At 40.6% G+C, this 14,853-nt stretch overlaps 1 protein-coding gene across 1 annotated transcript in view; it reads right to left on the bottom strand.

Annotated features, from left to right (window-relative positions):
* The window catches only part of AMMECR1 (AMMECR nuclear protein 1), a 275,716-nt gene that overhangs the window by 177,700 nt on the left and 83,163 nt on the right, over positions 1-14,853 (bottom strand). The gene's annotated exons all lie outside the window — the stretch shown is intronic.

The raw sequence follows: 14,853 nt of genomic DNA, 5'->3' as shown, positions 1-14,853 counted from the left end.
CCCTGTATACAGCAAGTATAAAAGCAATGTGGAGGCCACATTTAAAACACCAGTTATTTCATCCTTTCCTTCTATTTTAAGGTTTCTTTGGTCCCTGTTCTTATTTGTAAGATCTACAAAGGGACACTATTACTGGCAGTCAGGCACAGTTTACATCTATAAGTGATGATGATGCATTTTTAAAGAAAGCAGCAACTGTATCTTCCATAGGGATAAATGGTATCATATGCAAAGCACATTAAATATGCAATCATTGTAGAACACATAGGTGTGAATGACTCTATAGGGGTCTATTTATCAGTTTATTTTTTCACTGAAGTGTAAATCTTGGGTGAAAGTTGTGTGTCTCGCAGGTAAAAAAAACACTGATAAATAGACCCCTCTACATCTCATGTTGTCAGTGCAATCCTTTTACTGCACACTGCTGTGTACCATTCACATCGACATAAAACAGATGTAGACCCCCCCACACACACCTGTCAACGTATCTCCCAATGAATGGTAGTGTGGCACTGTGCATTATGGTGTGTTGCAATACAGGTTTGTTTTTGGTATGTAAGGTGTGTTGGGCTGCCCTCCAGAATGCATGCCTTACTGAAACAACAGTTTTAATCTGGCCTAAGGGTTTAATGTCCTCTACACTGTGTGATTATTTTTTTTTCATACACTGGTCATAGACATTAGACAATAGTCATATGTTAAAGCATATACAAACCCAAACACAAAAATGTAATATATTGCAGATTACCAGTCATTAGATGTGGTGGCTGCATTTGTTTTCTTTTTCAGACTAAGAACGTTTTCAGCAAGTAGAAAAAACAAATGCAGTGCCCTTGTCACTTCCTGTGAAATAAAGAGACAGGCACAGAAAAGAAACTCTATCTTTCTTTTTTTTTAAACTACTAATTCTATTAACTACTATGAAATAGGGATGAACAAAGCAGACATGTTGGTAGTCCATAAAGTGAAGAAAATGGTCGCACTCTGAATTTTCAAAAAACTTGCTTGATGTACCTTTATTGTCACAAGTGTATAAAACAAACACAGGACAAGTAGTTGACGCGTTTTACAAGCAATAGCTTGCTTGTTCACAACAAGGTGGTTGTGAACAAGCAAGCTATCACTTGTGAAACGCGTCAACTGCTTGTCCTGTGTTTGTCTGATACACTTGTGACAATAAAGGTACATCAAGCAAGTTTTTTTGAAATTCAGAGTGCGACCATTTCTTAATTTTATTTGCAGTGGACGGTGGTAAGCCGGGGTCTGCATCTGTTATCCATTTGCACCTGAAGATTTGCCTGGAGCGGTGTGTGCTCTTCTTTGATGTTTGTAGTCCAGCCTGTGTGACAATTATGACCACCTTCATAGATACGGTGGAGAAGTAAGTGTAGGCATCCAGGGACAGGAAGTGTTTTTCCCAGGATTTTCAGGTGAAAGTAAAGGCAAAAGGTATGTGACAATCATGGCTGTCTCCCTAGATACAGTGGAGAAGTAAATGTAGCTATCCAGAACAGGAAATATTTTTTACAGAAAAAAAAAAAAAGAACACTGCTTTAGCTACTAGATCTAAGAACTGGTAAGGTTCAATATATTACATTTTTGTTTTGGGTTTAGATACACTTTAAGGAACTACACTACTGTAGAGAGATTTTTTTTGTTTTGTTAACAATAACCCTCATATATGTGTGTGTAATGATGGCTTAGAAGCAGTCATATAACTGATCTAACTGTTAAGTTTCCTGGAACACACAGTAAATACGAATATGTTTCCAGGTTTCTTTTGGAGCCACATTATTATTAATACAATGAACTGTTGTCATTCGTTGCATGTTGACAGTTGTGCTCTGAACTTGATGGAAGTAATTATACTTTATTAAAAACAATTAGAAACAGTTCCCATTTGAAAAGCATTGTAAAACAAAAGTATCTGTATGCAAGGTAAGAATTTCCAATCCCAGACCATGAATTGGTATTATTAAACAAGGTGTCCAAGACCTCCCGGAATGATCCCTGCGGCAGTGCTGCCCATATCCATAGCAATTATCAAGCACCTTTGATTACCAATACAATGGAAAGTGATTAAAAAGAAAACAAATTTTACGATTAAACCAGAACTACACTGCATCTGAGCACTACCAACCAAAACCCTATTTATTTAATTTTAATATTGAAAGCAAACTCCCCCATCCATCCATGTCTCCATGCTTTATTTTGCTGAGAAATCACTTTGAAAAACACCCACTAGCATTTCTAGCTGCATCCATCTTGAGTAAGGGAAAATGATTTATGTAGCATTTATTTCCTGAAATACATCTGCCCTTAGCTCAGGCATGCAGCGAGAAGAGTTTCCTTAGCTGACTAAACCCGTCTATCCTCCTGAAGACATCTGGAATGTATGACTTCATTTGCCTAGGCCAGAAACAAAGGAAGTAACTGTAGAAACATTGAAAAAAAAGTTTGAAACAAGTAAATATGATTAACTTTTCTATCTATTTCCTAATACTAGCAGAAAAGGATTAAAAATAGGCAATGTTGACTGAGAGAGTGAAGTTCTGCTTTAATGATTTTGATTGACAGGCAGACTTTGCCTGATTTTACACATTCAAATAGATTTAGCAGCTTGAAAGAATAATGTGACCAAACAGAAATCAATAGAAAACAAGAACTCTGTCAAGCAACCTGATAGATAGCTTTCAGGTTTCGCATCACATTCTGTTGGGGTTTCTTCAACTCGATTTCCCAATGGTTGATCAAGTTGATAAATAATCCCAAATATATATTTTTTAGATCCTTTTGCATTTTCAATGGAACATCTATTTGAAATTAGGATTGAATGATCCAGTTGAATGCATTACTAACATTAGGTTTCCAACCTTCCCTGTAACCCTAACATTATTAATCCTTTATGTAAGCCTAACCCCTTTTTTACACACTTCCCTTTTGGCCTCATGCACACTGGACATTTTGCCATCTCTCCTAGATGCCTTTTCCTCCTGGCAGCAGCATTTTGGCAGAAAAAATGTTTGACGCTCGTAAACGCGCTTAACACGTTTACGCGTATAAAGTGCTTGGGTGTTATTTAAATTAATTGGCGGGAATAATAATTTAGTGCTAAATGTGCCTAACATTAACACGCGTTCTAACACTCTAAAGCGCATTTACACGCGTCAACCTTTTTTTCTGCCATAACAACACTGCTCCTGGAGACATTGGCAGTGAGTTTTTTTTCTGCCTCTAAACACCTATAAAAGTCTATGTGTTCATGGACACATAGGCTAACATGCAGGGGCATTTAGAGGCAGAAAAAAAATGCCAGCTGCCCCTAACAGCCATGTTAAAAATGTCTAGTGTGCATGAGACCTTTCTATGCCAGGGTCCCTTATCCCAAAGCCTAACCCTATGTCATAAAATCTCAGAGTTTACAGTTAATGTTTTTAAAATGACCCAAATGCTAAATGTGAACTAAAAATGTTTTTAACGGACTACAAATGCTTTCTATATCCCATTCCCTAAATAGGAAAGTGTTACACAACATTAAGGCTCCATGCACACTGAAGCTCAAAAAAGCTTTTTCTTGACGCCAGATTGCTGACAGAAAACTCTGGTTGAAAAATGTGCTTTTAACAGCGTTTTGTACTAGCGTTTATGAGCGTTTATGAGCATTTTTTAGCGTTAGCGTTTATGGGTGTTTTTAATAAAAATACACAGAAGACAATCCAAAAATCCCACAATGCATTCCAAACTCCCACAATGCATTGAAAAAATAGAACGCCGAATGCTAATTAACACGCGTTTATGAGCGTTTATCGGCGCTTGGAGGTTTTTGCCATTTTTTTGGCAGTGAAAAACGGCACTTTGAACGCAAATTTCTGGCGTTCAGAAAAAAGCCCATAAACTCCACTGCTCATTAAAGCTAAAAAACGTCCATGTGTGCATGGAAACATAGGATAACATAGAGTGGAGTTTATGGGCTTTTAAAAAAAACGCCCAAACTGCAATAAACTGCAGTTTATCAGCTCCAGTGTGCATGGAGCCTTAAGCAATATTAATGTAGACACTATATTAAACCTCACATAATATAACTATTGTCCTTTCAGTGCTGGCTGTTACCCTTTGATTCAATATGTCTTTGTCAGCTATTTTCTGAATACGAAACAGTACTCTTTCATACGTTCATTAATCATTACTGATGGGATTTGACCTCTTTTAAAAGGAGAACAAGAAGGACAATGAATTTTACATCATATGTTAGTTGATTTGATGCTCATCCTACTTATAGTTGACAATAATTTCTAGGGACTCCTAACTTATAAGATAGAGCTGAAATAAAAATACAGGAGGCAGGGATATAGAAGGTAAGGGGGGTTAATCCCAAGCTACTGAGAATTTTGTGGGCAAAAAAATAGCAAATAAAGAAAAAATAATATAGCACATACAATATGATTAGTGTCCCAATTATAATTGAATTAGAGCTGCACGATTCTGGCTAAAAAATTTTTCTTAGAATAAAGATCACGATTCTCGCGGCGTAACATCATCTTTCACATTACACAAAAAAAAAAAAAAAAAAAAATCGGGCTAACTTTATTGTTTAGTTTTTTTTTTTTTAATTCAATGACTTGTATTTTTCCCAAAAAATTTAGTTTGAAAGACCGCTGCGCAAATACCGCGTGACATAAAATATTGCAACAACCACAATTTTATTCTCTAGGGTCTACCAATTTTAACTTTGTAAGAAACAAAGGTTTAGGCCCCTTTCACATATGCGGACCGTTCAGGTTCGCCTGGCAGTTTTTTCAGGTGGACCTGAACGGACGTTCCATGAATCTCTATGGAGCGACGGATGTCAGCGGTGACATGTCGTGATCCAATCCACTCCACTAAATCCAGATGAATGGTGGTCCTAGTTTCCATCCGTCTGGCAGCTCGGATCAGATGAAAACGAACAGGCCGTCTGTTTTCATCTGATTCCCCCATAGAGGAAAGCGGAGATCTGACAGGTCCGTCTCTGCACAGTGAGCAGAGACGGACCCCTCATCCGCCAACTCAGCGGGGACCAATGGATCGATCCCTGCTGAGCAAGCGCGATCCGTTTAATGGATCCGTATGTGTGAAAGGGGCCTTAGTCTTTAAGTGGTTAAACTTCCTTTATTTACAGACAAGTTCATTCCTTTCATCTAAGAACGAAAAGTTACAATGTTTATACTTATGTAACAGCCTGAACAATGTTGTGAAAAACTTGACAGGCTGCCCTTTTTTTTCTTTTGACAGCTGAGTGAGCGAAGAACTCTCTACACTTGTTACATAAATGAATCGGGAAATTCTGCATAGAGATCGTGAGGGGGGTTGAATCGAGATCACAATTTTTTAACGATTAATCGTGCAGCTCTAAATTGAATGTTATTAAAAATTACCTTTCCTTTTCAAATCTGCAGCCACTGTTATTGCAATATGGCTGCCTGGAGTTGTTCTGTACACAGAGTGTGTACTGACCACTCCCCAGAAACATCATTTGCTGCTTATGTGATTGGCTCACCAATTTTCCCAGAAGTCTGCCTAAGATACAGGTCAGATTTCAGGCATCCTCTGCAAAATGTCATTTTTGGAGAGGTACTTTCAATAGGAGCACGTCTAAAGGGATGCAGGCCCAGCAGATTTTCTCATTAGTGCCTTGCAGCTGCACACCTGACAGTTACTTATGAAACCACTCCCATTAGACCCACTCAGTACAGAGGCAAAGACAAACACACACGGATTTCTTCAGAATAACAAAAGGTAGGAATCTGCAACAAAGGTTGTTATGATCCTAGCAATGTACATTGGTCACCCACAAAAGTGCAGTTACACTTGAAGGTTTTGTTGGTTACACTTGTGTAAATTAGCCCTGTCTCTGTATAAGCAATAAATCTGTAAGGCAGATTCAAAATAGTGCCTTATTGTAACACACAATATATGCACATTTTATGGTGCATTAGAGTAATAATTGGTAACACAAGAAACATAGTGTGGTGTGTTGTAGTGGCATTCATACCAAAAAGCATATCACAGTGTACATAGGTACATAGGTGAACCATCGGTGCAATGTGGTGCTCCGTGATAAAAAGAAATGGTGCTGTTGCCTTATAACCTGTGTTGTAACGCATAGTCATTCGATTTAACTTGAATTAGCTGCCTTACTACAATGCATGTTAATATGATAAATATCACATTTTAACATGTGTGTGGTAGCTCAACACAGTGCAACAGACATGTGTGAAGCCAACATCTTATTGATGACATTAGCCCAGTGGGAATGGTTATACTATGATTCCTTTGTCTTTTAAGTGAATGAATTAGGCAAGGTCAAATAAGAAGAATTTACACAACATTCAAATCATCATAGTTCAGGGCTGAGTTATAATATATATGAAGAACTAGCTTGTCTATCTGATTATGTAAAAAGAGGACATTTTACTGTAGATGTGTCATCACAGGAATTACAAACAGGGAGTGGAAGTTCTCCAATTCACTTGCCCATACTGGAACTAATAGGAGGTTTCTGAGACACATTAATGCTACTTGTAGAGTCAAACATAGCTCAACTTTTGTACAAAAAGCAGTCAGTAGAGGTTTCCAGGTATGCCAGTCAGCATTGTTCTTGACATATATTCTCAATTAGCTACTTTAGGGATTATTAATCTTAGTAAATCTGAAAGCAAATTTGTGCTTCAGGTGCATTTTTATACAGCAGTAGTATGTACAGCACCTGCGTAACAAAGAATGAAATGATAACAGCAGTTTACTGCAAATTGAAGTATATCAAATGCCAAAAACAAAAATGTATTCTATATTGCAGCTAAACAGTCCCTAAATGTGGTGGCTGCAATAGTTTAAGTTGTAATAAAGTAGTAGTAGTAGTAGTAAAGTATTGTTTTCCATTTATTTTCAATTAAAAATGTAACTTATTAAAGAACACTAGGTGATGGCATTCCCACTAAAATAGTATAGGAGCTAAAAGCCACTCCTAGGAAAATGAAAAATCTTTGCCAATATATTTAGGAGGCAATATCACGTCTTGAAAAAGATCTTTGTTTAGTGCCAGGAGAAGGTTCTTTCGCACTTGAGTTTAAAATAAAATTCTTCCTCCCAAATCTGTTTTTCACATTTATTTAAGCATTCCCTTCCCCTGTTACTTTTACTACTATACAGTGGGGATGGAAAGTATTCAGACCCCTTTACATTTTTCACTCTTTGTTATATTGCAGCCATTTGCTAAAATCATTTAAGTTCATTTTGTTTCCTCATTAATGTACAAACAGCACCCCATATGGACATAAAAACACAGAATTGTTGACATTTTTGCAGATTTATTAAAAAAGAAAAACTGAAATATCACATGGTCCTAAGTATTCAGACCCTTTGCTCAGTATTTAGTAGAAGCACCCTTTTGATCTAATGCAGCTATGAGTCTTTTGGGAAAGATGCAACAAGTTTTTTACACCTGGATTTGGGGATCCTCTGCCATTCCTCCTTGCAGATCCTCTCCAGTTCTGTCAGGTTGTATGGTAAATGTTGGTGGACAGCCATTTTTAGGTCTCTCCAGAGATGCTCAATTGGGTTTAAGTCAGGGCTCTGGCTGGGCCATTCAAGAACAGCCACGGAGTTGTTGTGAAGCCACTCCTTCATTATTTTAGCTGTGTGGTTAGGGTCATTGTCTTGTTGGAAGGTAAACCTTCGGCCCAGTCTGAGGTCCTGAGCACTCTGGAGAAGGTTTTCGTACAGGATATCCCTGTACTTGGCCGCATTCATCTTTCCCTCGATTGCAACCAGTCGTCCTGTCCCTTCAGCTGAAAAACACCCCCACAGCATGATGCTGCCACCACCATGCTTCACTGTTGGGCCTGTATTGGACAGATGATGAGCAGTGCCTGGTTTTCTCCACACATACTGCTTAGAATTAAGGCCAAAAAGTTCTATCTTGGTCTCATCAGACCAAAGAATCTTATTTCTCACCATCTTGGAGTCCTTCAGGTGTTTTTTTAGCAAACTCCATGCGGGCTTTTATGTATCTTGCACTGAGGAGAGGCGTCCGTCGGGCCACTCTGCCATAAAGCCCCGACTGGTGAAGGGCTGCAGTGATGGTTGACTTTCTTCAACTTTCTCCCATCTCCCGACTGCATCTCTGGAGCTCAGCCACAGTAATCTTTGGGTTCTTCTTTACCTCTCTCACCAAGGCTCTTCTCCCCCGATAGCTCAGTTTGGCTGGACAGCCAGTTCTAGGAAGGGTTCTGGTCATCCCAAACATCTTCCATTTAAGGATTATGGAGGCCACTGTGCTCTTAGGAACCTTAAGTGTAGCAGAAATTTTTTAGTAACCTTGGCCAGATCTGTGCCTTGCCACAATTCTGTCTCTCAGCTCTTCAGGCAGTTCCTTTGACCTCATGATTCTCATTTGCTCTGACATACACTGTGAGCTGTAAGGTCTTATATAGACAGGTGTGTGGCTTCCTAATCAAGTCCACTCAGTATAATCAAACACAGCTGGACTCAAATGAAGGTGTAGAACCATCTCAAGGATAATCAGAAGAAATAGACAGCACCTGAATTAAATATATGAGTGTCACAGCAAAGGGTCTGAATACTTAGGACCATGTGATATTTCAGTTTTTCTTTTTTTAATAAATCTGCAAAAATGTCAACAATTCTGTGTTTTTCTGTCAATATGGGGTGCGGTGTGTACATTAATGCGGAAAACAAATGAACTTTATGATTTTAGAAATCTCTTGTAAAAAAACAAAAAAAACCAAATGATTTTAGCAAATGGCTGCAATATAACAAAGAGTGAAAAATTTAAGGAGGTCTGAATACTTTCCATCCCCACTGTAAGTCAGAAGAGGAGATGGAAGTTAACATGGAAGCTATAGACAAGAGGTAGGAGGGAAATATTTTCCAGATAAAATAAGGCCCCTTTCACACTGGGGCGGTGGGGGCGTTGGCGGTAAAACGGTGTTATTTTTAGCGGCGCTTTACCGTCGTTTTATCGGCGGTATTCGGCCACTAGCGGGGCAGTTTTAACCCCTGCTAGCAGCCGAAAAAGGGTTAAAACCACCCGCAAAGCGCCGCTACAGCATCGCTATGCCGGCGGTATAGCCGTGCTGCCCCACTGATTTCAATGGGCAGGAGCAGTGAGGGAGCGGTGTATACACCGCTCTTTCACCGCTTCAAAGATGATGTTTGCAGGAGTTTTTTTTTTCCTCCTGCCAGCGCACAGCAGCGGAAGTTTCAGGTCAGTTAGCAGGCACTATTTTTAGCGCAATAGCGCCTGCAAACCGCCCCAGTGTGAAAGGGGCCTAAGTGTGGTGTGATCAGACCTGATGTATACTTCCTTATGAGCAAAATATTGAAAGTACATTACAGTATATTCTAAATCTGCACTTGTACAATGCAAAATCTGTGGACAGGATTGGTCAAAAGTAATTTACCATTATCAAGGGTCACTGAAAGGAGAGCTACCACTAGCCCTCCTGTACAGGGCCCAGGCCTCATCACTCTAGCAGGGGGGGCCTGGGCAGCTGACAGGCAGGGGGAGTTGAATCACAGACAGAATGCGGTGTGGATGGCAGGCAATTACTGGAACCGATTTTCCTGTAGCAGCTGAAAGCCTGCAGAAGGTAGAGTAGGAGAAGCTGGGAGGGAGAGCCACACAGAGGCAGAGTTCCTGTAATCGCTCCCCCGACACACTGATCACCCTTCCTGGCCACAATCTGATTCTTCCTGCTTCCCTTGCTCCCCCCCATGTACCCCCTTTCCCCCTGTGGAGAGAGAATCACTCACTTACTGTGTTCAATCATAATTGAACCATAGTAAACTTGTATGTTTACTGTGCTTCAGCTTGTTTTGAGGGAGGGGGGCTGTCAGGTAGGCTGTACAGGGACCCTTGATATCTAGCAGCAGCCCTGAGCATTATATAAGATAGGTAAGCAGTAGCAAAAAAACAGACATATGGAAAAGACAATTATATTACTGATAATGATATAGATTACCTTTCCACTTAAAAGCCAGTCAATTGGTAATAGTATTAATTTGAAATACATAAACTGGAACTTTAATACATTATTTGAAATAATAAGTTAGTAAACAATTTAATAATACGAATTGCCATTTACCCACCCTATCTCACCCTAAAATCAGTAAAAGGTGGGTAAATAGCAAGGTATACTGTACAGTAAGCTAATGTGCTTACACACTGGTGCTGCAATGTGAAAAGAAGGCTTAGCTAAAGTTGAGCAAGTTGGTAAAGTCAAATAAATTTAGGAGCTGTCGGCCGAACAGCACCTGCAGCCAATCTACTGTAAAATCTAAGCATGGTTTGGGTGTCCTGACAGCCACCACTAGTGACTGTCAGAATACAATAGCCTGGCAGGGGGGATTCTTCCATCCATGCGGTTAGTGTATTGACAGCTTTGGGCTACAATCATACAGACGATTTGTGTGTCTCCAGCAACATTTACCACAGGTAATCGCTGGCTGTGCAGAGAGCAACGAATAGATGCGACTGCCAGCAACCTGTCATTATAGTGAATGGTGCTGTAGGCTGCATCTAGCCGCTGAGAGCTGCATCAGGTACTGCCGCTACAATTCGCACCGGTCTTAATGAATGGTGTGAATGTAGCCTTAGACAGAGCTGTACTTTACTGAACTGGTTGTCAGGATGAAGTGTTCAATTTACACACCCCTCTAAATAGATGCCCATGTCAGCAGCACAGTTTAGAAAACCTGTAAAACATATTGCCAAGACAAAGTGTGCCATCTCCTGCTGGTGAGCTCAATGTGGATGTCAAGCTATAAGCATGTCCCTGTCTGAATGAAGAAATGTGATCCAACAGGCTCTGGAAATTACTGCACAATCTCTTTGATTGTACATGCCAAAAAAAGTCACGGAAGAGCATTCAATGGAGACAACAAAGGAGTTCCTCCTCTGAATGCTGGAGCCTCTCCTCGGACTCATGACGTCACTGGTTGCCAGACACCAGGCGGCAGGCGAGTCTAGCAACCAGTGCAGTGGGCAGCAGAGAAGCCATGGGACGGTGCAATAAGAGAGTCTAGGTAGTCGGGGTGGCACTGCTGCTGCTGAATGTAAGTGACTGCCACAGCTTCAGCGCCCCCCCCTTTGTGCCAGCTTGTGGTGCGGTGCATCCTGGGCACCCGCCCTGGATAGGCCCTGAGTGTCTCGGGGGAGGGGCTCTTGCTCACCCTTGCCCCCCCATGTGGACGCCCATGATTCCCTCACTTTCTGTTTAGGCTATGGGACAAGAAGTGAAGGGAAATCTCCCCAATGGGACACAGATACCAAAAACTAACAGAGGTTAGAACCCTCCCATACTCTATCCAAAGTGAAAAAAAAAATGTTTTACTTTAAACAAGCTGTTGTAAACATAATGTGAACAATCAGGCTGTAACAAGAATGGCCTGCTTAAAGGCTAAGTTCACCTTTGGAACATGTTACATGTTCCACCTGTATTTTGTGTGGAACATGTTACATGTTCGTTCCTGTTCCTGCCCCCCCCCCCCCCTGATTTCCTCCTTCCTGTGACAGCAGGTGGGGGATCTTCGTCCCACACCCACTCACTGACTGGTTGCTACACTCATTACTGCTCACTGATTATTTGCTAGAGGTTACAGCACATGATTTCTGCTTGTTGATTGGTTCCTAGAGATTACTGTACATCAATACTGCTCACTGATTGGTTGCTAGAGGTTACTGTACATCATTACTGATTGGTTGCTAGAGGTTACAGCACATCAATAGGGGACCCATTAATAGACAGAAAACTCCCAGGGACCCTAGGACTCCTGGGATCAGTGGCAGTGCTGGGGGGAGGGAAGGGTGTGATCAATGACAATACTGATTTTTTTTACCGACTACCAATATAAAGAGGAGTTTAAACACTGGCCACCAATGTAATAGGGGTTTAAACTGACCACTAATGTAATAGGGGTTTACACTGACCAATAATGTAATAGAAGCATTCACAGTAGCCACCAATGTAAGGAGGGATTTACACTGACCACCAATGTAAGGGGCTCGTTCACACTGGCCACTAGTGTTAATGAAAGGATTCTACACCAAGTACCAATGTAATGAGAAGATTTACACTGACCACCAATGTAACTGAGACATTTATCCTGCATTCACATTTGCGTGTGTCGGGAATGCATGCAAAATCTCTTTCCTGACAGCACAGAAACGTGCTGCCCTTTAGCAGATACACAGCAGTGCCATTAATTGTTAATGACACCCTCATGCATCTGCTGACATGTGCCTTGGCACTGTGTGATTTTGAAAAAGGGTTTGGGACTTTCTTCCGCATTTGTAGCGCATAGAGCAGCCAATTGAAATGAATGGGCTGCCCTACACGTGACCTACATCTTTATCCACCCCGTCAGTACACCTTTGCATCCTAAAACTCCTGCTAACCTCTGCAACCCAAACCTCCCCCATCCTCTCCACTCCAAACCCCCTCCCCTTTAACTCTACCTGCCTCCTCTATTCATCTTTGCACCCACCTTCCTTACCTCCATACATCCCCTCCTTGCTCACCTGTGCACTCCAAACTGTAATTCCTTCTCTGCCTACCTCTGCACACCCCACGCTACCCACACTATTTATTATTTTATTTATAAAAGGTGAACTTATCATTTAAGAAGCATAGGTATACCTAATACACAATGTTTACACTGTTTGTAAAGAAACAAGCCAAACAGAACAAAAAGGTAAGGAGCGTATGAAAACCAGTAAAATTGTATACATGCTTTCCCCACTTATATTCATATTATAGGAAGGTCAGGTCAACAAAGAAATTGGACTGTATGATAAAACCAAGGAATAAAGATTGTCAGAATGCCTAGCAATCTTAGCTATGCTCAATACTACATTATTGGTTGAAATCAATGGTGATTTGAAATATCTGTTTACCAAGATCAAAGAACAAAGTTTCAGAACATATTTAGCCTCAACATACAAAAGAAGACAAAGATCATGACAATTGGTAGTGTCAATAATTTTATCATTAATGGAGATGAAATTGATACAGTAGATGTCAACTGACAAGGATCAATAATCAATAATAAAACATTTAGCAGCTGAGAAACCATCCAATAATTGACTCTTGGAAGAAAAACAATGAGTTATATACAGAATCTTGTTGTGCAAAGATGTAGGGTGTAAGAATCCAAGTTGCTTAAGTCATGGTATGTCTAACATATTATCAGATCGTGCAAAAGTTGAACTGTGGGGCAGGAAGAAAATTGGAGCCTTTGTATGATTGTGGTGAAGAATAACATTGCATATACTATGGACTGACCCTAGAACAGTTCCTTCTTTACTTCCTCCCACATGTAAAGCATCTGAAGCTAACTCCTACACATTTCACATGTATGGATTATGTTTGTCAAATCAAATTATCCTGTTTTAGATCTAATCGTATATGATTTACACAGTTTATAAGCTGAAAATATGTTGTACTTTAACTAATCAGAGAACAGTCAGGGTGGGAGATGTGGTTTTAAAATGACTACATCTGTCAATGAATGTGGTCATTTGAGATACTTTTTGATTACATCTTTGACTGAACTCGAGTCAAACAAGTAAAATATGCAGACTATAAGTAGTCGGCTTGAGCAGCTAATGTTGGTCTATCAACGTCTCCAGTATTTAAGAGACACATTTTCTAATCCACCAATGAATCAGCATCAGTGAGATAGCTACACCCTTTGACAAAAAATGTGCCAGCTTGGCCCTGCCAGGAACGGGCTGATGCAAATAGGAGGCATCTGGTTTACATTGTACACCAAGATTTCTAATTAAACCTCCCACTTGTTATGCAGTACATAGAGAGCTTGCTGAAAATTAGATCATCTTCCAGAATCTTCTCTACAGGGTACATTAAAGCTGAACTCCAAGAAAACAGCTAAAACACACACAGATATCATACATACATGGAAGCTGGTTTACCTTCTGTCCCATAGCACAGTCCTGTCTGGCAGGACAACAGCCCTGATTTTACTCGGTTTATCTCTCTGTCACTCTTCTCTCTCCTCCTATCAGCATGTTCTTTGTTAGCACATAGGTACTGCAGTACAACTAATTGGCTCCTTGTGCTTCTTCCTAGGGTTCTGCTATACAGGGACTGCAAAGGGCTGATACCAAGCTATGTTCAAGTACAACGTACTTACACCGCTTACTTCTAAAATATGACAATTATTTTTATTGAATAAAGAGCTACATGAATGTGTAACTTTTATATCTGCTTGGAGTTCAGCTTTAAAGTGATACTTAAGGATATTTTTTTAACAAACATGTTATACTTACCTGCTCTGTACAATGGTTTTGCACACAGCAGCCCTGATCCTCCTCTTCTCAGGTCCCCCGCTGGAGCTCTGGGCTCCTCCCCCTGCTGAGTGCCCAAATAGCAAGCCACTTGTTATGGGGGCACTCCTGCATGCTTGCACCCAAGCCCTGCGCTGTGTGTCCATTGACAAACAGAATGGGGCTCAGCCCCGCCTTCCTCTCCCTCCCTCTGCGATTGACAGCAGTGGGAACCTATGGCTTCTGCTGCTGTGTCTGAGCCAACGAGGAGGGAAAGAGCTGGGAGAGCAGCTGCTCTTGTGAATATCGGTGGATCGTGATTGGGCTCAGGTAGGTATTAGGGGGAGCTGCACACAGAAGGTTTTTTATCTTCATGTATTCTATGCATGAAGATAAAAAAAAACCTTCAGTCTTTAGAATCCCAATAAGAGCTATTATAAGTGAAAGAATAGTGAGGTAGATTTAAGAATTGTCACTTCTACCCAAACTTACTACACTTGCCCCAA

The sequence above is a fragment of the Aquarana catesbeiana genome, linkage group LG09, assembly GCF_042186555.1.
Source record: "Aquarana catesbeiana isolate 2022-GZ linkage group LG09, ASM4218655v1, whole genome shotgun sequence".
Lineage (NCBI taxonomy): Eukaryota > Metazoa > Chordata > Amphibia > Anura > Ranidae > Aquarana > Aquarana catesbeiana.
The sequence above is the reverse complement of the archived record's forward strand: the minus strand, read 5'-3'. Positions and strand labels throughout refer to the sequence as shown.